The sequence below is a fragment of the Amblyraja radiata genome, chromosome 1 (assembly GCF_010909765.2).
Source record: "Amblyraja radiata isolate CabotCenter1 chromosome 1, sAmbRad1.1.pri, whole genome shotgun sequence".
NCBI lineage: Eukaryota > Metazoa > Chordata > Chondrichthyes > Rajiformes > Rajidae > Amblyraja > Amblyraja radiata.
In genome coordinates this window covers 95,321,578-95,344,143 of record NC_045956.1, presented here as the reverse complement: position 1 = coordinate 95,344,143, position 22,566 = coordinate 95,321,578, and the positions used below count along the sequence as shown (strand labels likewise).

At 43.6% G+C, this 22,566-nt stretch overlaps 1 long non-coding RNA gene across 1 annotated transcript; it reads right to left on the bottom strand.

Moving 5' to 3' along the window:
- Nucleotides 1–3,014: 3,014 nt before the first annotated feature.
- On the bottom strand, nucleotides 3,015–20,941 carry LOC116973593. The gene is made up of 3 exons (XR_004412090.1): nucleotides 20,783–20,941; nucleotides 7,669–7,673; nucleotides 3,015–3,024 (listed from the first exon to the last, which is right to left on the bottom strand). It is a non-coding gene; the product is annotated as an uncharacterized LOC116973593 (long non-coding RNA).
- Nucleotides 20,942–22,566: the final 1,625 nt, after the last annotated feature.

Below are 22,566 nucleotides of genomic sequence, written 5' to 3'. Positions count from 1 at the left end.
CTTGCCCTAACAGATGGAGGGGAATCTGAGTAAGATGGCCAAAAATCACAGCCATAAGTTGAAGCGTTTTTTCTATGAATATACAGTGCAAACAGGAAGTGGTCAAGTGGAGGGGCTTTCTGGAGTGCTAGTATGGGTGCTGTGGGCTGAATGGACTGGTTTCCAGAGGGTAGTGTAGATATTGTGGGGCAAATGGATTCTTGGGCTGGCAGCTCAGTCACTCACGGCTGGTGGGCTGGCAGTTGACTCATGGTTATTCCTTGAAATTCCATTTCAAGCAGGGTGCAAGACCACCAATTTCAAGTGCAGTTTCATACCATTTCAAGCAGGGTGCAAGGCTACCAAATTCAATTGTAGTTTCATACCATTTCAAGCAGGGTGCAAGGCCACCAAATTCAAGTGCAGTTTCAAGTGCAGTTTCATACCATTTCAAGCAGGGTGCAAGGCTACCAAATTCAAGTGCAGTTTCATACTATTTCAAGCTGGGTACAAGGCCCCAAAATTCAAGTGCAGTTTCATGCCATTTCAAGCTGGGTGCAAGGCCACCAAATTCAAGTGCAGTTTCATGCCATTTCAAGCAGGGTGCAAAGCCACCATATTCAAGTGCAGTTTCATGCCATTTCAAGCTGGGTGCAAGACCACCACATTCAAGTGCAGTTTCATGCCATTTCAAGCAGGGTGCAAGGCCACCTAATTCAAATGGAGTTTCATATCATTTCAAGCAGGGTGCAAGGCCTCAAAATTCAAGTGCAGTTTCATACCATTTCAAGCAGGGTGCAAGGCCACCAAATTCAAGTGCAGTTTCATACCATTTCAAGCAGGGTGCAAGACCACCAAATTCAAATTCAGTTTCATACCATTTCAAGCAGGGTGAAACCACCATAAAACCACATCAAATCACATAAACCACGGTCACAACTCAGACACAGATTTGTGACCGCTCCCTCCCCCATCTTGCAGAGACTAAGCCATGCCCACACTTCTGGGTTATATAGTCCCTCCCCTCCCACTGTAAGGGGCGGTGCCATCATGGCATGATTGACAGTAGAGAGAATCTTCACATTTTTTAACACTAATAACTCTTTTATTTTTTATCAATGGGAAAATTCCTCTGCATCTGATGAGCAGAGGGGGGCTCTGAGTAAGATGGCCAAAAACCACAGCCGCAGGTTGTAGCGTTTTTTCTAAAATCAATATACAGTGCAAACAGGAAGTGGTCAAGTTTAGACTTTTAATTATATAGATGTTCATTGGTACTGTCATTGTATGAGTGATGTGGCTGCCTTTATGGTCTCTCATTCAGGTGGTGGCATAACCTATCAGGTGCCTCTATGTAGGAGGTGTTGTTGTAAAGTCTATTCGATAAAACAAGGTATTGATTGTTAAATAAACACAAAATGCTGGAGTAACTCAGTGCGTCAGGCATCATCACTGGAGCAAAATTGTGACATTTTGGGTTGGGACTCTTCTATAAACCAGAATCTCCACTTCTTTCTTTCTACATGTTGATTATCATATGTTCAATATACTTAATCGGGAGGTGTTCTCCATTAGAATTAAGTTTCTTGAATCACCCCTTGGCAATCATGTCTTTCCAGAAAAATTTGTCCCTTCTGACACAGTCTTAGAAGCTGTTCAGAAGATCAGTTTCTCCCACAGCGTTTGCTGATACAGTAATCTAGCTCACCTTCATGGAGAAGTCCACCATGAGAAGGCAGTATTCCTCTTCAGGTTTGCGCTTCCCCTTGCAGGTTCGTCCACAACATTTTTCCATGAGTTGGCTATATTCTGGTCATGGCAGAACTTGGAACATGGAATAGCACAGCAGTTGCTCCTCAGGTTCCTATTACATCTTTCCACTCTCATCTTAAACCTATGTCCTCTGATTCTTGATTCCCCTGCACTGGGTTAAAAAAAACGTGTGCATTCACGTTATCAAATGCCCTCCTAATCTTATGCACCTCTATAAGATCACCCCTTAGCCTCCTGTGCTCCAATGATAAAGTGTTAGCTTGCCCAATCTTTCGCTGTAGCTAAGGCCCTCGAGTCCTGGCATTATTTTGGTAAATCATCTCTGCACTCTTTCCAGCTTCATGACATCCTTACTATAGCTGGCTGACCAAAACTGAACACATAACCACAAATGTGTCCTCACCAACATTTTATACAACTGTAACATAATGGCCCAACCTCTATGTTCATTAATCTGACTGATGAAGGTCAATATACAAAAATCTACCCATGATGCCACTTTCAGGGAATTATGTACGAGTATTCCACAATCCCTCTGCTCTACCACACTTCCCAGAGCCTTCCCATTCATGGGAAAGGTCCTGCCTTAGCTCGATCCTTTATAGCAAATACCCTCTAATTCAAGCAATATCCTCATTCACCTCCTGCATCCTCTCCAAAGCCTTCAGATCCTTCCTTTAATGGGGAGATAATAACTGTACACGTTACTCCAAATACCGCCTAAACAAAGTTTAACTTAGCTGCGCGTTCACCTGCGTTTCTAAACCATGATTGTACTGGCCATTATTGTTGGTGTAGTTCATGACCACTCGACATCCCAGGTCCTAAGATAAATGCAAAATGTTGGAGTAACTCAGTGGGTCAGGCAGCATCTCTGAAGAAAAGAATAGGTGACGTTTGAGTCAGAACACTTCTCACTCTTCCAAGTCCTAAAATGTGTTCAGCAGACATCACACAGAACTGCATGGTGAGGTATTGGTCCAGTGGCATGGGAATCATTGGCAATTCAAAACCAAGCCCTGCTGCATGACCAATGCCCAGAAAAAAACACCCAGCAGTATACCCCTTTAGGGGATTAAACAAGGTGGCTAAGTGTGGAAAATATCAAATGATCCATAATGTATTGTAGTGTCATTTGAAAAATGTCTCATAAACAAAATATCTTTATAATTTAGTCTCTTGAGGCTTTCCGCAGCATTTCAACACTGTTGTTTAATATAATGAATAGAGCATTTATTCCATTAATTGGCAATTGTGTTTACATTCTGAATACTAATCTCAATGCAATTTGCTCAATAATAATAATTTCTAAGTATGGTGCAATAAAAAGCTACTGTAAAATCATCATCAAAATACCAGGTATACACTGCATTGATCATTCACTTCTTAGAATGATAATAATCATACTGACAAATAAAACATTACATCATTGAGAATGATCAACAATTCCTCATTCTATTCTGAAGGGAATAGTGTGAAGTAGAAGAAAATAACAACACGGGACAGGTTGCAATATTGATGTTTTAAAATATTCACAAACTTATTCTGGTAATTAAATGCAAAATTCAAATTCAAATTCAAATACTAATCCATCAAGTCACTTAACCTTTCAAATCTCGGTAATAAGATTTTGCAACAAAGCAAGTATCAGGTTACATTTAGTGCAGAATTGATCCTGCAGATTCAGAAACATATTACATTATATCTAAACTGTATCTGAAAACTATTAAGTTCATATGTCTAAAATAATCTACATTTGTTTTCTTATTTGCTCAATATAGACCTGGGGAAATGAAAAATGCAACCTGAGATATATTTTTCATTTGTTATTGTAGTTTATGCATTATTACATGTGGAACATGCAGTTTTATGGGGATATTAGTATTCTGGCATATGAACAAGATGGCAAGACCTTGATTGAGCTGTTCATTTCAGTATTGGTCCGTAAATTATATTTCTACAAGAAATGTAATTTTAGATTATGGTAAGTTATGGTGCCTATTTTTCTGCATATATTTATTCACAGAATGTGAGCGTCATTGGCAACATCCATGTTTATTGCCCATCCCCTCATTGCACCCTGTACTGTGCAGCTTATTAAACAATTTCAGAGAATATTTAGGCTGCATCAGGAAAGGGTAATAGGCATTAGAGAACTCGGTGTGCCTTTATAACTATCCAGTAGTTTCAAATGCCCATAGTAACTGACAGCAATTTATTTTCCTTTTAAATGCAGCATTTAATAATAATTGTAATTGTCATGTACCCATATTTGCTCCTTTTAGCACATAACTCATTTGGAAAGTTACTTTGTTACCTTCAACTGAAGTTTGAATACCTGCTGCTAAATTAATAATCCATGTCTCTCTATATAACCTCAGAAACTTGAACATTTGTGTCCTGTGCCCTGTCTCACGGTGAGGAGGTCCCCCAGCCCCGACATCGGACTTACATCACCCCGGCGAGCAGGCCTGAACATCGGGCCGCCCGTAGCAGCGACTGCGGAGGGCTCGGGGAGGCCCCGACCATGGATGAACATTGGGGAACATTAGAGGAAGAGACTGACTTTGGTGCCTTGTCTCACAGCGGGAAACTTTGATTCTGCTGTGTGGGGATGTTTTATGTTGAATTCTAGCGTGTGTTGTGTTCTTTATTTTTATTGTATGGCTGTATGGTAATTACATTTCACTGTGCCAACTGGCACATGTGACAAATCAATGTATCTTGTATCTTGTATCAGAGTTGAAGAAGGGTCTCGACCCGAAACATCACCCATTCCTTCTCTCCAGAGATGCTGCCTGTCCCGCTGAGTTATGGCCCTGTCTCACGGTGCGAGTCCACCCACGAGTGATCCCGAGTGAAAGAAATAATAGTAAGGTTAAATGAGAACTTACCAGTTTGAAGTTTGATCTTTATTTTATGAGGAGTTACGATGAGGGACTACGTGAAGAACCCCATCCGGCCGCACGTGCGTCAATCTTCAAAGCAGCAGTGTGAAATCACAGATAATAGTGACTGAAGTATAATAGTAAGATGAGAGAAGACTAGAACTACCAGATGAGGTCCATGAGGGTTGGGAGCGGAGGGCACGTAGTCCCTCATCGTAACTCCTCATAAAATAAAGATCAAACTTCAAACTGGTAAGTTCTCGTTTAATCTTACTATTTTACTTCTGAGTCACGTGAGTGACTACGTGAAGATTTCAAAGCTCTGTGATTTCATGCCGCATTGATTGACTCAATCATAATTGACATCACTCAAAACATTGCTTTAACCAATAAACAGTTTATTCAAACAAAACAACAATAGTAACCCCTCTATCCCAGGGGGAAACTATACAACTGAACTTAAAACAGAATCGGCAAAACCCCCCCAGCCTTGTAATCGGCTTATGGTAAAGCCTTTGGAACATCAGCTCACTTGACCACCCAGCGGCCGCGAGGATATGATCTATAAGCACGTCCATCGCCCTAGCCACTGAAGTTGTTGCCGCGCTGGTGAAATGAGATTTTAAATTATCAATGCCAATCCCAGCGCTTACCAGAACCTGCTTTAGCCACCTTGAGATAGTTTGCACTGTCATCTTACGGTGCATTTTTTTGTGGCTTATGAACAATGCTGACTCTGTTTCCCTCAAGGTTCTGGTAGTCTCAATATAATGGGACAAATATGACACTACAATCTTGGGGTGCCGAAAGACAATCTTACACCCTGTCACACCAATTCTACTCTGCTTGAGCAGATCATAAACATAAAAAGTGATGGCATCTGCTGATACATCCATCCTGTCTAGCCGCAACATCTGTAATGTCTGCACACGTTGGGCTGAAACCAACGCCATAAGCATGACCACCTTCATGGTGAGTTTGGCTAGAGATAGTACTGTGACAGGAGCCCACTGACGAAGCAGCATTAGAACTTCGTTCACATTCCAGATAACCAAGTACCTGGGCTTGGGAGGATTAGAATTAAACACTCCCTTCATGAATCTAGAGACTAATGGGTGTGTCCCCACTGAATGTAATTCTGACACCCTGGGTAAATATGAGGACAGAGCACTTCTGGCTGTGTTAATCACACTATAGCTTAACTTCTGATCGAAATAGAGAGTTGACAAAAACTCTAGCATATCTGGGATGCCTGCAGTTTGATATGAAACATTTTGCCTTAAACAGAACTCCTCCCACTTTCTTATCGAAGAAATGTACTGTTTTTGGGCACTGTCCCTCCAGGCCACAGTGATAACATCCACGGTGCGCTCGGATTGTCCTCTCCCCAGGTATGGTCTCCTTAGAATCTGCAAATCAACAGATCAATACGATCATGTAACGGATGCTGATCGCCAGTTACTGGATTCACCAGTAGATTTTTGTGTTTGGGAACAATCATGTGAGGCTCAGTAGCCATCTCCAGAACATGAGCATACCATGTCTGAGTAGGCCAGTCGGGTACCACCAATATTCCTGAAGCGGAGACCTGCTTGATTTTTTGCAGGCATCAACTGACGAGGCAGAATGGGGGAAATACATATATAAACATTCCTCCCCAGTGCAGCGAGAACGCATCAACAGCTGCTGCCCCTGGATCTGGTTCCCATGAAACATATTTAAGCAACTGGTGGTTTAATCTGGATGCAAACAAATCGATATCTGGCATCCCAAACTTAGCAACAATATTTTCAAATATCTCATGGCTCAACATCCACTCTATGTTGTCATTGAATTGTCGTGACCTTGTGTCTGCGACTATGTTCAACCTCCCAGGCAAATGAATTGCTGAAATCCAAATGTTTCTGTCAATACACCAGCTCCAGATCTGATTAGCCAAGCTATCACAAGCTTTTGACTTGACTCCACCCATATGATTCAGATACGCTACTGCTGTAGTGTTGTCAATTTGCATCTGCACATGTACATGACTCTTGGTAAGACAATAAGCTTTAAGCCCATAGAATATTCCCAGCAGCTCTAAGTAATTGATTCCTCGCAATTGCAGAAGGGATGCCTCATCATTATTCCATCTGCCTCCACAGCTGGAACCCACATCAGTAGCACCCCAACCTTGGCCACTGACATCAGTCTGTAAAATTATAGAAGGTGGATCAGCCAAAACCTTCCTCGAGCTAGTTGCAACATTCATAATCCACCATTGTATCTCAGAAATGGCTTCTGTTGACAACTTCATAGGCCTATCAAAATGGCCTGCGTGTGTTCTTAATGCTTGTTCTTTTGATCGTTGTAATTGTTGATAATGCACAGCTGGAAAAGCAGTCACGAGCTTACCAATCAACTTGGGCACTCTTCAATTAACTGCTGCCTCTTTTCACTTGGCACAACCACTAACATGTTATCTGAGCTAATGGTGACACCCAAGTAATCAATAACTTTAACTGGTGTTAATTTGGGCTTATCTGGGTGGATAATGAACCCCAATTGCTCAAAAGTGAATTTAACAGCTGACACAGATGATTCAGCTGCCTCCCGAGTGTTTCCTACAATAAAAATATAATCCAAATAAGCCATTACCACATGACCCTGAGTTCGGAGTAGGGCCAGAATTGGTTTTAACAATTTGGTAAACAATCTCGGAGCTGAGGTTAAGCCATTAGGCAGTGCTTTGAATTGCCACTATTGACCCATCCAACTAAATGTCAAATATCTCATATCATCACAATGAACAGACCCTGAGTAATAAGCATCCTTGAGATCTATGCTTGCCATATAAGACCCTTTGGAAAACAGTTGTTTAGCAATAGAAAAAGTTTCCATTTTGAAATGTCTATACTGCACAAAAGGGTTGAGGCTCGTTAGGTCCAGAATGATTCTACACCCACCCTCTTTTTTAGATCTAGGAAAGATACTTGACACAAACTGATGAGATTGACGAACCGATTTCTCAATAACCCCTTTTTTGCACAATATCTCAAGCTCTGCGTGTATCTATATTCTCTTCATGTGAAAACACGAGTGTCCAACATGGGACATGCTGAATGGGCGGACACACAGTAGGATAGAATTCAATGCGAAACCCCTCTATACTGCCCAGCAAAAATTAATCTGATGTTATCTTTTGCCATTCTTTGAGAAACAAGTGTAACCTGCCCCCAACTTGAACATCTTCCCCACTTAACTTATTTCCTTGAGGAGCAAAGTCCCTTACCTGCACATTTGCTGACTGGGCTTGTTGCCCCTGGCCCCTCGTAGGGAAATTCATCTTAGGTTTAGTGCCTGTGGCAGGATACCAGGGTCGTGAGTTGGTGAATGAACGGCTCGTTGCCTCACCAGTCCCTGTGAGAGCACCCCGTGGGAAAAAGCTCTTGCCCATTCGGCTACTTGATGGCACTTTGATGAGGTCCACAGTTTTATCCTCTTCGTCCAGTTCCTTGACTCGCTTAGCGAGGTTATCCCCAAAAAATAAATTAGGCAACTGGACATTATTTGGTTTGCAAAGTGCTGCAAATTTTGGGTGTATGGCAGGACGTATGGCACTCTTTCTGAGGCCATTCATTTCGAACTGGGCACTGCACAAAAGCCCTGGAACATCCTGGTGCACTTCAGTCATTTGCCCCTCATCCAATGTTCTGGCAAACGCAGTGAACTCTGCTGCTAATAATTTGAGCACCGTCTGGAGCTTCAATTATGGTTGACCACTGGCACCTTTAACAACCCACAGTTGACCGGGGTCTCATACTTCTTCGCAGTATCTTCCATAGTTAGCTCCTCGAGCTGATGGGAGAGCATATAATTGATAGTGGTTGCCAGCTCTTCCCCCAGTGGCTTCCCTGCTTCTTTGGGGGCTGAGAATTTAGCAGCCAGATTAGGCACAAAGGCCTCTTGTCCTTCACCCTTAGGGCTATACACAGCCATCACCTCAGCAGCAGCATATTCCTGACCCGGCACGCCCTCCTCCTCCATAAGGGGGCAGTTCTGCAGCCCTAGTACAGGCGCTGCTGGCACAGGCTCTCCAACAGCCTGGCGAGGACTACACTCCTGCTCCCGGAGAGCGTCCTTTTCGAGTAACCTCTCCAACAGGTGCTCGATTAGGGAGAGCCGTGAGCAAACAGTCTCTCCTGGAGGTAAAACCTCCTGGCCCGACTCTGGGTCTATAGGCCTGGCAGACGTAAATGTGGCCTTGCGCCCTACCGGCACAGCAACGCTGCTCTCTGGCAACGAGTCTGCACTCGCAAGCCCCCCTGCTTGCGACAAAGTCGGTGAACTATGCGGGCACCCACTGACCGTACTCTCCCGGTCCTCCATACTTTTTGCCACGGGTCGCCTCGCCTTCACCTTGCTTGCTTTCTGCATCATTCCTGGAGCACAACCACCGACACAGAAAGCGACCTCAAGAATAAGTTTTCCCACTTACCTTGAGTTTAAAACTTACCCGCTGGAGGAGCTCAGCTGCTCCAACCGGCCGCCTGCACCAATGCGTCTGACGTAATGACGCACGTGCGGCTGGAAAGGGGTTCTTCACATAATCACTTACGTGACTCCGAAGCAAAATCAAACTCGTGGTTGTCTACGAGATTCCAAGTTTATGTTCACGAGTTTAAACGTGTTCCCACGTGTATGTCTAAGTTTGCTGTTTACTTCTCATTTCTGCGATGTACCAAGTTCCTCTCCCGAGTTACTCTTGAGGCAACAACGACCACCGACGTGTGGAAAAATCATCACATGGTACAAACAGTTTTTTTTTGCACTATAAAAAGACCCAGCCTGAAGAACGATCTCGACCCAAAACATCACCTATTTCTTTTCTCCAGAGATGCTGCCTGACCAGCTGAGTTTGTCCATCATTTTGTGTCTATCTTTGGTTTAAACTGGTATCTTCAATTCCTTCCTTCAGACTTTTAGTTTGTTTCAAGAAACAATCCTTCCAAAATTGCATTCAAAAGCCCATTTGAACCGCATTTGTTCAAGGTCTGGCATCAATCATTGAAAGGCAAAGGCTGTTTTGTGTCAGGAGGAACTGCAGTTGCTGGTTTACACTGAAGATAGACACAAAATACTGGAGTAACTCAGCGGGACATGCAGCATTTCTGGAGAGAAGGAATGGGTGACGTTTCTGGTCGAGTCTCTTCTTCAGACTGAAAAAACATTTCGACCCTTCTCTCCAGAGATGTTTTATTCCCTTAAGATTGTTTTATTCCCTTAATTTATCTCTCATCAAAACGTTGGTAAACTTCTAACAAAAGATTAGGTAAATTGAACATTAACGTTATTTTTTCCCCCCAACAGCAAGGTCCGTAGACCAGAGGGATAGCAGTGTGTGTCTCTCTACTCACCCAGTATGTCCGTCAGAGGAATGATATAGTGAGAGAGAGCATGGGGTAAAGCTAACTTGGATGACTTGCAGCCTGGTTGCACTTTGAGGCAGTGGGCAGAAACTGATTCTACAGCTGATGATGAAGTGGGAGATACACTATCTCGAGACCCTCGAGAGGGAGCGAGCTCTGTGATTATAATTGACGCACAGATGGGAGAGATATCCTCTCTCTACAGGGGACCTGGAGGCATTTCACAAACAAACTCCGAGGTTAATGCAAATACAAGGAACTGTTCAATCTTCTAGGTTAACGGTCGCAACCCAAAACGTCATCCGTCTATCTATGTTCTCCGGAGATGCTGCTGCCTGACCTGCTGAGTTACTCCAACACTTTATGTCTTTTTAAGTAAAGCAGCATCTACAGTTCCTAAGCCACAAGGTGCTGGTGTAACTCAACAGGTCGGGCAGCAGTATCTCTGGAGAACGTGGGAAGGTGACGTTTTGACAATTACACCAAGCCAATTAACCAACAAACCTGTACATTTTTGGAGTGTGGGAGGAAACTGGAGCTCCCGGGGAAAATGTACAAACCACAGTCACGGGGAGACGGGGAGAACGTACAAACCCCGTACAGACAGCACCGGTAGTCAAGATTGAACCCGGGTCTCTGGCGCTGTAAGGCAGCAACTCCACTGCTGGCCACAGTGCCGGTATTTTGGATTTCACATCATCAGCTGCCTGAGATCAGCACTGTGATTAATATTTTGTTTATTTTATTGTCACGTAAACCGAGGTACAGTGAGAAGTTTTTGTTTGTTCCGTGCTTTACCAGTCAGCAGAAAGACTATACATGATTAGAATCAGGCCGTCCACAGTGCACAGATACAAAATGTATAGTTTAGTTTAGTTTATTGTCACGGAATCAAGGGATATGTGGAGAAGGCAGGCACAGGTTACTAATCAGCCATGATCACAATGAATGGCGGTGCTGGCCTCCTCCTGCACCTATTTTCTATGTTTCTATGTAAATTAACTCTCACAATGCGGCTTTCCCCACACTGCATGGTTCATTCTTTTTGCCACTCTTTCTCAGATCCCCGGTGAGTGCTTTTTGCTCCTTCACTGAAAAATTTCAATTAAGATCTTCACCATTTCACCTCTGGCACTCAGGCCAAACCCACGAGTTACTCACGAGCCACTACGGTAAACTCACGGGGTACTACGGTATTACAACGAGCTTAAAAGATTCAAATTTTTCCTTCAAGAGTAAATTTGACTCGTGGAAATCTTTCAACACGATGAAAAATTTTCACGAGTTAACAAGTTTCCCGAGTACCTGCCGTTAGCGTTACGAGTCGCTAAGTTACGTCCACGAGTTCTGACGTTCACGCTACGTTAATTCTACGTGATTACCAGGAGTTTGATTTGATCACTCGTGGGTGCACTCGCACCGTGAGACAGGGGTTTAACTCCAGCATTTTGTGTCCAACTACAGTACTATAACCTAGTGTTGCGTATAACCTAGTGTTGAAGGGTCGAGACCCTTCTTCAACTCTCTTCTTCGCATCCTGTCGTGACATGAGAATTCTTAGCAGTGGCTGAAGAATTCTTTCTGGTCACATATTTAGCAGGGAAGAACACAATCAGATAAAGCATCAGAAATAATTATCTCTGCTGCTTAATTCGTTGTGGCACATTATTTGAAGTTAATTTCTTGTATCTTTACCAATTGCGTTAAGTATAAAGTGTAGCCAGTCAGAGCATGTGATCTACAGGCATCACACAGCTTGTCGATTTCCTTTTCCACTTGATTTGCAGCTGGAATGTTAAAATATCCCAATGGCCAGATAATGATGTAAGGTCAACATGTCAAAAAGTGAAAAAAAGTGTGAATGCTTTTCTTATCTGCTCCTTGTTTGCATTTATTTTCCTTGAAAGATTATATGGTGAACGTCAAGTAAAAATTGACCCAGTCCCTCAGGTGGAACCCTGATTTACAAGATGCCATTACCTTTTCACTATAGACATGGAGCATATTTCAAAACATTTTCTAATAAGGTTTTTAGCTCTGTTCCTAGGTTTGTTTTATTTGCTAATACTTTATAATACTGGACATGTATTCCAGGAACTATATCGCAAAGTGATTATTGTGATTTCTGGGGAAATGTCTTATTTGTAGAGAAATATGAAAGCAGGAAAAGGAGTAGGTTATTTGACCTTTGAGCCTACCTTGCCATTCAGTATGATCGAGGCTGATCCTCTGTCACAATAGCATATTCCTGTTTTCTTCTCACAACCTTAGATGCTTTTTATGCCTGGCAGTTTAGTTTACTTTATTGTCAATTGTGCCGAGGTACAGTGAAAGGCTTTTGTTGCACGCTAACCAGTCAGTGGAAAGACTGTACATAATTATATTTGAGCAGTCCACAGAGTACAAATACATGATAAAGGGAAACCCATCTGACACTTTCTTAAATAGTATATTCAGTGATTTGGACTCCATCTCTTTCTGTGATGGAGAAGTCAACAGATTTACCAACCCTCTGGATGAAGACATTTCGGTAAATCTCAATTCTAGTTATTTAACCCACTAAACTGAGACTGTATGTAGAAACAAGGAACTGCTGATGCTCGTTTATACCAAAGATAGACACAAAGTAATGGAGTAACTCAGCAGGTCAGGCAGCATCTCTGGAGAAAAAGGATGGGTGACATTTCTGGTTGAGACCCTTTTTCAGACTGAAAGTACCAGATGGGAAGGGGGGGGGGGGAGGGAGGAGGGAGAGGGGGCTGGGAGGGGGGGGTGAATAACTAGAGGTGATAAAAGACCAGGACCTGAGACTGTGATCACTCATTCCCGACTTTTTAGCTACAGCAAACATAGACACATAGAAAATAGGTGCAGGAGTAGGCCATTCGGCCCTTCGAGCCTGCACCGCCATTCAATATGATCATGGCTGATCATCCAACTCAGTATCCCATCCCTGCCTTCTCTCCATACCCCCTGATCCCTTTAGCCACAAGGGCCACATCTAACTCCCTCTTAAATATAGCCAATGAATTGGCCTCAACTACCTTCTGTGGCAGAGAATTCCACAGATTCACCACTCTGTGTAAAAAATGATTTTCTCTTTCCGTAGCCTGCCTGTCTAATCCTGTCAACATTTTCTTTGTCTCAATGAGTTCTCCTCTCGCTTTTCTACACTCCAGTGAATACAGGTCTGGTCAACACATTCTCTCCTACGATAGTCCTCTCATTCCATGAATATGCTAAGTGAACCTAGATTGCATTCCTTCTTAGATAACTGTATTTTTCCCCTATGATAAGGAGACAAACTTGCATACAATACTCCAGGGGGGGCTCACACTGTAGCAAGATATCCTTGTTTCCTCACTCAATAAAGTCCAGAATTCCCTTTGTTTTCTTAACTGCTTGTTTTGCCTGCATATTGCTTTCAGTAATTGGTATATAAGAACATCCAATTCAATTATGCATTAAGAGTATCATGCTTGACTAATCTTCTGGAATCTTCTGAGGATGTAAGTCGGAAAATGGACAAGGGAGAGCCAGTGGTTGTAGTGCACTAGGACTTTCAGAAAGCCTTTGATAAGGTCCCATATAGGAAGTTAGTGGGCTAAATTAGAGCATATGTTATTGGGGGTAGGGTACTGACATCGATAGAAAATTGGTTGGCACACAGGTAACAAAGTGCAGGGTTCCTTGCAGAATGGCAGGCAGTGACTAGTGGGGTTCCGCAAGGCTCAATGCTGGGACCGCACAGCTATATACAATATATATTAATGATTTAGATGAAGGGATTAAAAGTATTATTAGCAAATTTGCAGATGACACAAAGCTGGGTGGCAGTCTGAACTGTGAGGAGGATGCTATGAGGATGCAGGGTGAATTGGACAGGTTAGGTGAGTGGGCAGATGTATGGCAGATGCGGTTTAATGTGGATAAATGTGAGGTTATTCACTTTGGTGGCAAAAACAGGAAGGCACGTTATTATCTGAATGGTATCAAGTTGGGAAAAGGGGAAGTACAACGTGATCTGGGGGTCCTTGTTCATCAGTCACTGAAAGTAAGCATGCTGGTACAGCAGGCATTGAAGAAAGCGAATGGCATGTTGGCCTTCATAACGAGAGGAGTTGAAGGTAGGAGCAAAGAGGTCCTTCTGCAATTGTACAGGACCCTAGGGAGATCACACCTGGAGTATTGTGTGCAGTTTTGGTCTCCAAATTTGAGAAAGGGCATTCTTGCTATTGAGGGAGTGCAGCTGGATTACTGGTCTTAATGACTACAGGCCTGTCACCTCTGTAGTCATGAAGACCCTTGAAAGGCTTGTGCTGCCCAAGCTGAAAAATATCATGAATGCCCTGTTGGACCCTCTGCAGTTTGCATATCGGGCCAATAAATCTGTGGATGATGTAGTCAACCTGGGCCTGCACTTCATCCTCCAGCACCTAGACCGCCAGGGGACCTATGCAAGGATTTTGTTAGTTAATTTTAGCACTGCATTCAAAACCATTTTGCCAGAGCTACTACACTACAAATTTTCCGAGTTGGCTGTGCCTGAACCCCTCTGTCGGTGGATCACCAGCTTCCGGAGAGACAGGAAGCAGCATGTGAGGCTGGGAAAGCACATCTTGGACCCCAAACCCTCAGCATAGGACCACCGCAAGGCTGCTTACTCTCCCCTCCCCTCTACTGTCTCTGCACCAACGACTGCAACTCCACAGACACCTCTGTCAAGTTTCTCAAGTTTGCAGATGACACAACCCTGATTGGACTGATCCATGATGGGGAGGAATCTGCGTATAGACAGGGAGTGGCATACCTGGCATCCTGGTGCCATCGAAGCAACCTGGAGCTCAATGCTCTTAAGACAGTGGAATTGATTGTAGACTTTAGGAGAGCTCCCGCTCCCTTCATCCCACTCACCAACAAGAACACCACAGTCACATCTGTGGAGTCTTTTAAATTCCTGGGAACCATCATTTTCAAGCACCTTAAATGGGGGGCCACCATTGATTCCACAGACAAAAAGTCACAATAGAGGATGTAGTTCCTGCAGCAGCTGAGGAAGAACAATCTGCCACAGGCAATGATGGTCCAATTCTATACAGCCATCGTATAATCTGTCCTCACTTTCTCCATCATGGTCTGGTTTGGCTCAGCCACCAAGCACGACATCCGGAGGCTGTAGCAAATCGTCCGATCAGCTGAGAAGGTTATTGGCTGCAACCTTCCCGCCATTGATGAACTGTACACTACAAGTGCAAGGAAGTGAGCAGATAAGATCATCTATGACCCCTCTCACCCTGGCCACAAACTCTTTGAATCACTTCCCTCTGGAAGGGGACTGCGGACCGTCAAAGCTGCCACAGCCAGAAACAAAAACGTTTTTTTTCACGAGTAGTAGCTCTACTCAATAACCAAAAATCTGTAGCCTCCTTTTGCTCTGGTATTTTATTTAATTCACATGTTTAATCAATAATGTTTCATTATTAATGTTTTATGTGTCATTCCTAACTGTCACTGTTTGTCATGTTGTCACTTGTGGGCAGAGCACCAACTCGAATTCCTTGTATATGAATACTTGGCTAATAACCATTCATTCATTCATTCATTCATTCATTCATTCATTCATTCATTCATTCATTCATTCATGCATTTATGCATTCACTCAGCGTAGGTTCATAAGGTTAATTCCTGGGATGGCGGGACTGTCATACATTGATAGAATGGAGCGACTGTGCTTGTATACACTGGAATTTAGATGGATGGGTGGGGATCTTATTGAAACATATAAGATTACTAGACTAAGTGGGACCCGTTGGGTCCCATGTTCACACAGGAGGGCTGGTCCCCCAACGCAATATTCCACCTCTCCACCAATTCCAACAATGGTGGCCAGTAGGGGGGGGGGGGGGGATTTCTGGAGTGCTAGTATGGGTGTTGTGGGCTGAAGAGACTGGTTTTCAGAGGGCTAGTATGACCATTGTGGGCCAAATGGATTTTGGGGTGGCAGCTCAGTCACTCCAGCCTGATGTGCTGGCAGCTCACTCACGGCTGGTGGGTTTGTAGTTGACTCATGGCTATTCCTTGAAATTCCATTTCAAGCAGGGTGCAAGGCCACCAAATTCAAATGCAGTTTCCTACCATTTCAAGCAGGGTGCAAGGCCACCAAATTCAAGTGCAGTTTCTTACCACTTCAAGCAGGGTGCAAGGCCACCGAATTCAGGTGCAGTTTCCTACCACTTCAAGCAGGGTGCAAGGCCACCAAATTCAAGTGGAGTTTATAACACTTCGAGCAGGGTGCAAGGCCACCAAATTCAAGTGCAGTTTCTGACCACTTAGAGCAGGGTGCAAGGCCACCGAATTTAAGTGCAGTTTCATACCACTTTAAGCAGGGTGCAAGGCCACCAAATTCAAGTGCAGTTTCATACCTGTTCAAGCAGGGTACAAGGCCATCAAATTCAAGTGCAGTTTCATACAAATTCAAGCAGGGTGCAAGGCCACCAAATTCAAGTGCTGTTTTATATCACTTCAAGCAGGGTGCAAGTCCAACAAACTCAAGTGCAGTTTCATGCCATTTCAAGCAGGGTGCAAGGCCACCAAATTCACGTGCAGTTTCATACCATTTCATGCAGGGTGAAACCACCATAAAACCACCATAAAACCACACAAAACACCACAAAACATCACATAAACAACACACTCAGTTCAGTAGACATTCAGTGTGTTCAGTTGATTCACAGCTCAGACGGAGTCGTGACCTCATCCTCCCCTATCTTGCAGAGACTGAGCCACGCCCACACTTCTGGGTTTTATAATCCATCTCCCTCCCACCAGAAGGGGCTTGGCTTTCAAGGCGCGATTGACAGGAGAGAGATTCTCAAATTTTTTAAACACTAATAACACTTTTATTTTTAATTGATGGAAATAATCCTCTGCACCTGATGAGCCGAGGGGGACTGCGTAAGATGGCCAAAAATCACAGCCGTACGTGGTAGCGTTCTATCTACAATCAATATACAGTGCAAACAGGAAGTTGTCAAGTAACCTCCAACACCAACAGCCATTTGCAGTGCTTCACTTCAAAGCAGGGGTTGAAGATTGCAACCTTCACGTGGTTCGCCCTGTTTTGACTAATGCAATCAACTCGACGTGCACAAACGGAAGATCAAATAGAACAAGTTGTCCAACAACTTTAGGCTGTGCACGCCACATGAAAGAAGTAGACTTCAAAGGAACCACCACCACCAACAGCAATTTGCCGTGCTTCACTTCAATCCAACCACCACCACCAACAGCAATTTGCCGTGCTTCCCTTCAAACCAACCACCACCACCAATACAATACATTACAATACAACATGATACGGTTTTATTCACCACATTGCACATAAAGTGTAAGTAAAATTAATTTGCCAGCAGCGGTACAATTATAAAGAACACACAATACAAAATAAAAATTTAACACAGACATCCACCACAGCATTCATCACTGTGGTGGAAGGCACAAAATTTGGCCACTCCTCCATTTTCCCCCGTGGTCGGGACCTCAACCCTCCGCAGCCATCGCTGCGGGCGTTCAGATGTGCAGACAGGTAAAAGTCCAGGTAAGTCCAGAGTCGGCTTAACCCCACCGGAGACCGCAGCTTCAAGATGATGTAGGCCGCAGGCCGGCGGTCGAAGATTTCAAGTCCCTGCCGCGCCGCAGCCATTTGCAGTGCTTCACTTCAAACCAGCCATCACCAACAACAGCCATTTGCAGTGCTTCACTTCAAACCAACCAACCACCACCACCCACAGCCATTTGCAGTGCTTCACTTCAAACCAAACACTATAGGTGCTTCCCTGGAGTAACAGAGACTGAGAGGTGACATTATAGAGGTGTATCAAGTTATGAGAGGCAAAGATAGGGGGTAGATAATCAGTATCTATTTCCCATAGTAGTGCCTATGTTTAAGCTGAGTGAAGAAGGTTTAAATGAAACCATAAATAAAAATATTTCACATAAAGAATAGTTGACATTTGGAATGAATTGCCAGTGGAGGTGGTGAAGGCAGGAACAGTAACAACATTTTAAATGTATCTCCACAGCTACTTGAATGAATAGACAAAGAGAGGTATGGAATTGTTGCAGGTACATTGGATTAGCATAGATTGGCATGATGGTCAGAAGAAACACTGTGGGCCAAAGGGCCTGCTTTTATTCTGTATTATTCAATGACTTTGACTCCAAATGGTGATAATAACAAACATAAACCTTAGCCTAAACCCAAACATGGTAGTGGCAAATATGTCTTGTGCATTATTTCCCAACATCATATTATAGTTAAGAAATGCAGTTGATATTTACCATAATTTATCTTAATATTGGGTGGCACAGTGGCGCAGTGGTAGAGTTGATGTCATGGAGTGACACAGCATGGAAACAGGCCCTTCGACCCAACTTGTTCACACTGGCCAACATGTCCAAGCTACACTAGTCCCATCTGCCCTTGTTTGGTCCATATCCCACCAAACCATGTACCTGTCTAACTGTTTCTTAAACATTGGGATAGTTCCTCCATCAACTACCTTCTCTGGCAGCTTGTTCCATACACCCACCACCATTTGTGTGAAAAACATACTCCTCAGATTACTATTAAATCTTTTCCCCTTCACTTTAAACCTATGTACTCTGGTTCTCGATTCACCTACTCAAGGCAAGAGACTCTGTACATCTAGTCGATCTATTCCTCTCATGAATTTAAACACCTCTATGAGATCACCCCTCATCCTCCTGCACTACAAGGAATAGAGTCCCAGCCTACTCAAACTCTCCCTATAGCTCAGACTGATGCCCAGAACTGAACACAATACTCTAAATGTGGCCTCACCAACATCTTTTTTATAATTGCAACATGACCTCACAATTCTATACTCAATACTCTGACTGATGAAGGCCAAAGTGCCAAAAGTCTTTTTGACCACCATATCTACCCGCGACTGCACCTTCAAGGAACAATGCACCTGCACTCCTAGATTCCTCTGCTCAACAACACTCCCCAGACCCCTAACATTCACTGTGTTGGTCCTGTCCGTTAGATTTCCTAAAATGCAACACCTCACATTTCTCTATATTAAATTCCATCAACCATTCCTCAGCCCACTTGTCCAATCAATCAAGATCCTTCTGCTATTTTTCACAACCATCTTCACTATCTGCAAAACCACCCACTTTCGTATCATCAGCAAACTTGCTAATCTTGCCATGTATGTTCTTATCCAAATCATTGATATAAATTACAAACAGTAACGGGCCCAGCACCGAACCCTGAGGCACACCACTAGTCACACGCCTCCAGTCCAAGAAGCAACCTTCTACATTCACCCTCTGCTTCCTTCCCTGAAGACAATTTTCTATCCATTCAGCTATCTCTTTTTGGATCCCATGTGATCTAACCTTCCAGAGTAGGAAACCATGCGGAACCTTGTGGAATGCTATGCTGAAGTCCATATATACAACATCTACAAATCTGGCCTCATCGACTTTTTTGGTCACGTCTCCAATAAACTCAATCAGATTTGTGAGACACGACCTCCCACATGTAAAACCATGCTGATCCTCAAAATTGGCCTCACCCCAATTGAGCATTCTAACTATTTTAAACCTAATTGAACAGTGGTCACTAGTCAAAAAGGGTTCCTCCACAAACACTTCATTCACTTGCCCTTCCCAATTTCCCAAGACTCTCTCTTACATTGCTGGAGGCCTCGGTTTTATCCTGACTATGGGTGCTGTCTGTACAGAGTTAGTCCTGTCTCCCTGTGGGGTTTTTCCAGGTGCTCCCGTTTCCTCCCATACTCCAAAGACGTACAGTATTGTAGGTTAGCTTCTGTTAATGGCAAATTATCCCTAGTGTGTAGGACAGTGCTAGTTTGTGGGGTGATCGCTGGTCGGTGTGGACTCTCTGGGCCGAAACGCTTGTTTCCATGCTGTGACTCTAAAGTCTAATTAGCATTCCCATCTTTGAATTAAAAGACCATGGCTGACATCTATTTCCCACACCTTTAGCATCCAATCTGGCCTGGTGCTCTAATGTAGCTATGTGGGAAGGCAGGAGTCTTCAGATGCACCATTTCTCCGATGAAAAACTGAAAAAAGATTCATTCTGCCTGCTTGGATGTTCATCAAAGTCTGCAGCTGGGAGGTTATATCAATCTATGGTGGCAGTATAGAACTGAATTCGTACCATCATTGTTTTGTCTGATGTTGATGTAGCCAGATGGAACCATCTGCTGTCAGTATGCATGACTCAAAAAATCTCAGACTTGCGTTCAAGATTGCTGAACGTCAGACCTAGGTCCATCTGATTCGTCCATCTGAGTCCTTCAATGGACTCACCAATGAGCATTTTGTATCCAGGTCCTCAGCCCAGTAAAGGTGAATGGTGATACATTTTTCCTGTGGAGATGACTGAACTTTATTGCCTTCCCTCACAGTAGGAAACGTATATTCCGTTGTATGGGGATGTTTATGTTAAATCCTATCGTGTATTATGTTATTTTTATCCGTATGACTGTATGGTAACTCAAATCTCACTGTACCAATTGGTGCACGTGACAATAAATGTGACTTGAGGTTGAACTTGATATTACTTATGTGTAGGAAGGAACTACAGATGCTGCTTTAATCCGAAGATAGGCACAAAAAGCTGGAGTAACTCAGCAGATCAGACAGCAACACTGGAGAAAAGGAATAGGTGACGTTTCATTCATTTATTGTATATCTCTCAATATCACCGTCTATTTCTCTAATTTCGCCTTCCCCTGGCTCTCAGTCTGAAGAAGGGTATTGACCCATAATGGCACCTATTCCTTTTCTTCAGAGATGCTGCATGACCCGCTGAGTTACTCCAGCTTTTTGTGTCTATCTTAAGTATATCACATGTTCATTGTCAATGGTTAATACATTTTTCATTAATGTCTTAGATAGTTTTTTTTAAACTTTCTGACTATAGAAACTTTAAAACCGCTGAAGGAATTGTTGCAGCATTTAGCAGATGGAAAGCTGTCAGGGGTTTTAAAGATGGGGTCACAATACACACTGTAAGAATTGACTTTGCCTCATGAATTGTTTGATGGGTGTGGGAGATCAGATTGTTCATCCATCTCCATCAAGAAAAAGGATGCATGGATGTGTTGGGGCCACTGATGATGAGTCTAGGCAGAAAGCCAGGTCCAGGGTAATCTGACATTATAATAACATTAATGATTTACCTTCTGTTTCCCATAGCGTCCCTCAAGAATTTAAGCAGAGTAAAGCAATATTCATGCAATGATGATTTTACTGCTTCCTTCTTTTAAACTGCTGTCCAATTTATCGCCACTTAGTTACGACACTGGTCTTTGAAACAATTATGAGAATCAACTCTTAATTGGAGCTGGTAGCAACTATACTTCTTTACGTGTCATATTTTATTCTATCTTATCCATGAATCTTCAACATTAATGGGCAGTTTCACCAGCGGAAGGAAAAAGCTATAAATATAAAAAACATTTTTCAAGAAATTAAAAAAGTGTAATATTTAGCCTGGATTCATTACAGTCATTAATGTTACCATCCTCCCACCTCCTTGATCGATGCTGTTCTATGTATAAACATTGAGAAATTGTTCTACTGGTAGAAATTTGACACGAGGGGCCAGCCTGATATTCGGCCATGTGTATCTATACACTGAGAGTTTAGTTTAGTTTCATATTGTCACATAGAGTTATAGAGTGATAGAGTCTTAAGGGACTGTCCCACGAGCATGCGACTCCATGCGGCAAGCGCGACTTAAAAGTGCCTGTCCCACGAGCATGCGACTGCGTGCGGCAAGCGCGACCAAACCAGAAGCGGGGGCCACGCAGAGGTCGAGTGAGTGACATGAAGTTTGAGTGAAGTCCGCGGGAAGTTCACGCGTGACATACGGCATCGAGGCGGTGCGTACGGCGTCGAGGTGGCTGCGGGCCGGTAGGCCGTTGCCGCGCGAAATTTTTGAACACGGTCAGTTTTTTGGAGCCCCGCGCGATGTCGGGACCAGCTCCGCACAACTTCATACAGCTCCGGCGATCGAAGTGGGACCTGCCCCTTGAGCCGTACGGCTCAAGCGACCACATTAGATCGCGCTTGCCGCATGGAGTCGCATGGTCGTGAGACAGGCCCTTTAGGTCGCGCTTGCCGCATGGAGTCGCATGCTCGTGGGACAGGCCCTTAACAGTGTGGAAACAAGCACTTCGGCCCACATTTCACACATTTACTGAGGTACAGTGAAAACATTTGTTTGCATGCTATCCAGTCAAAGAAAAGACTATATATAATTATGCCGCCCACAATGTACAGTAAAAGGATAAAGGGTACAACATTTAGTGCAAGTGCAGTGAATCGTCCGATCAGCAGAGAAGCTTATTGGCTGCAACCTTCCTTCCATTGATGAACTGTACACTGCAAGGGCCAGGAAGCCGGCGGGTAAGATCTTCTCTGACCCCTCTCACCCTGGCCACAAACTC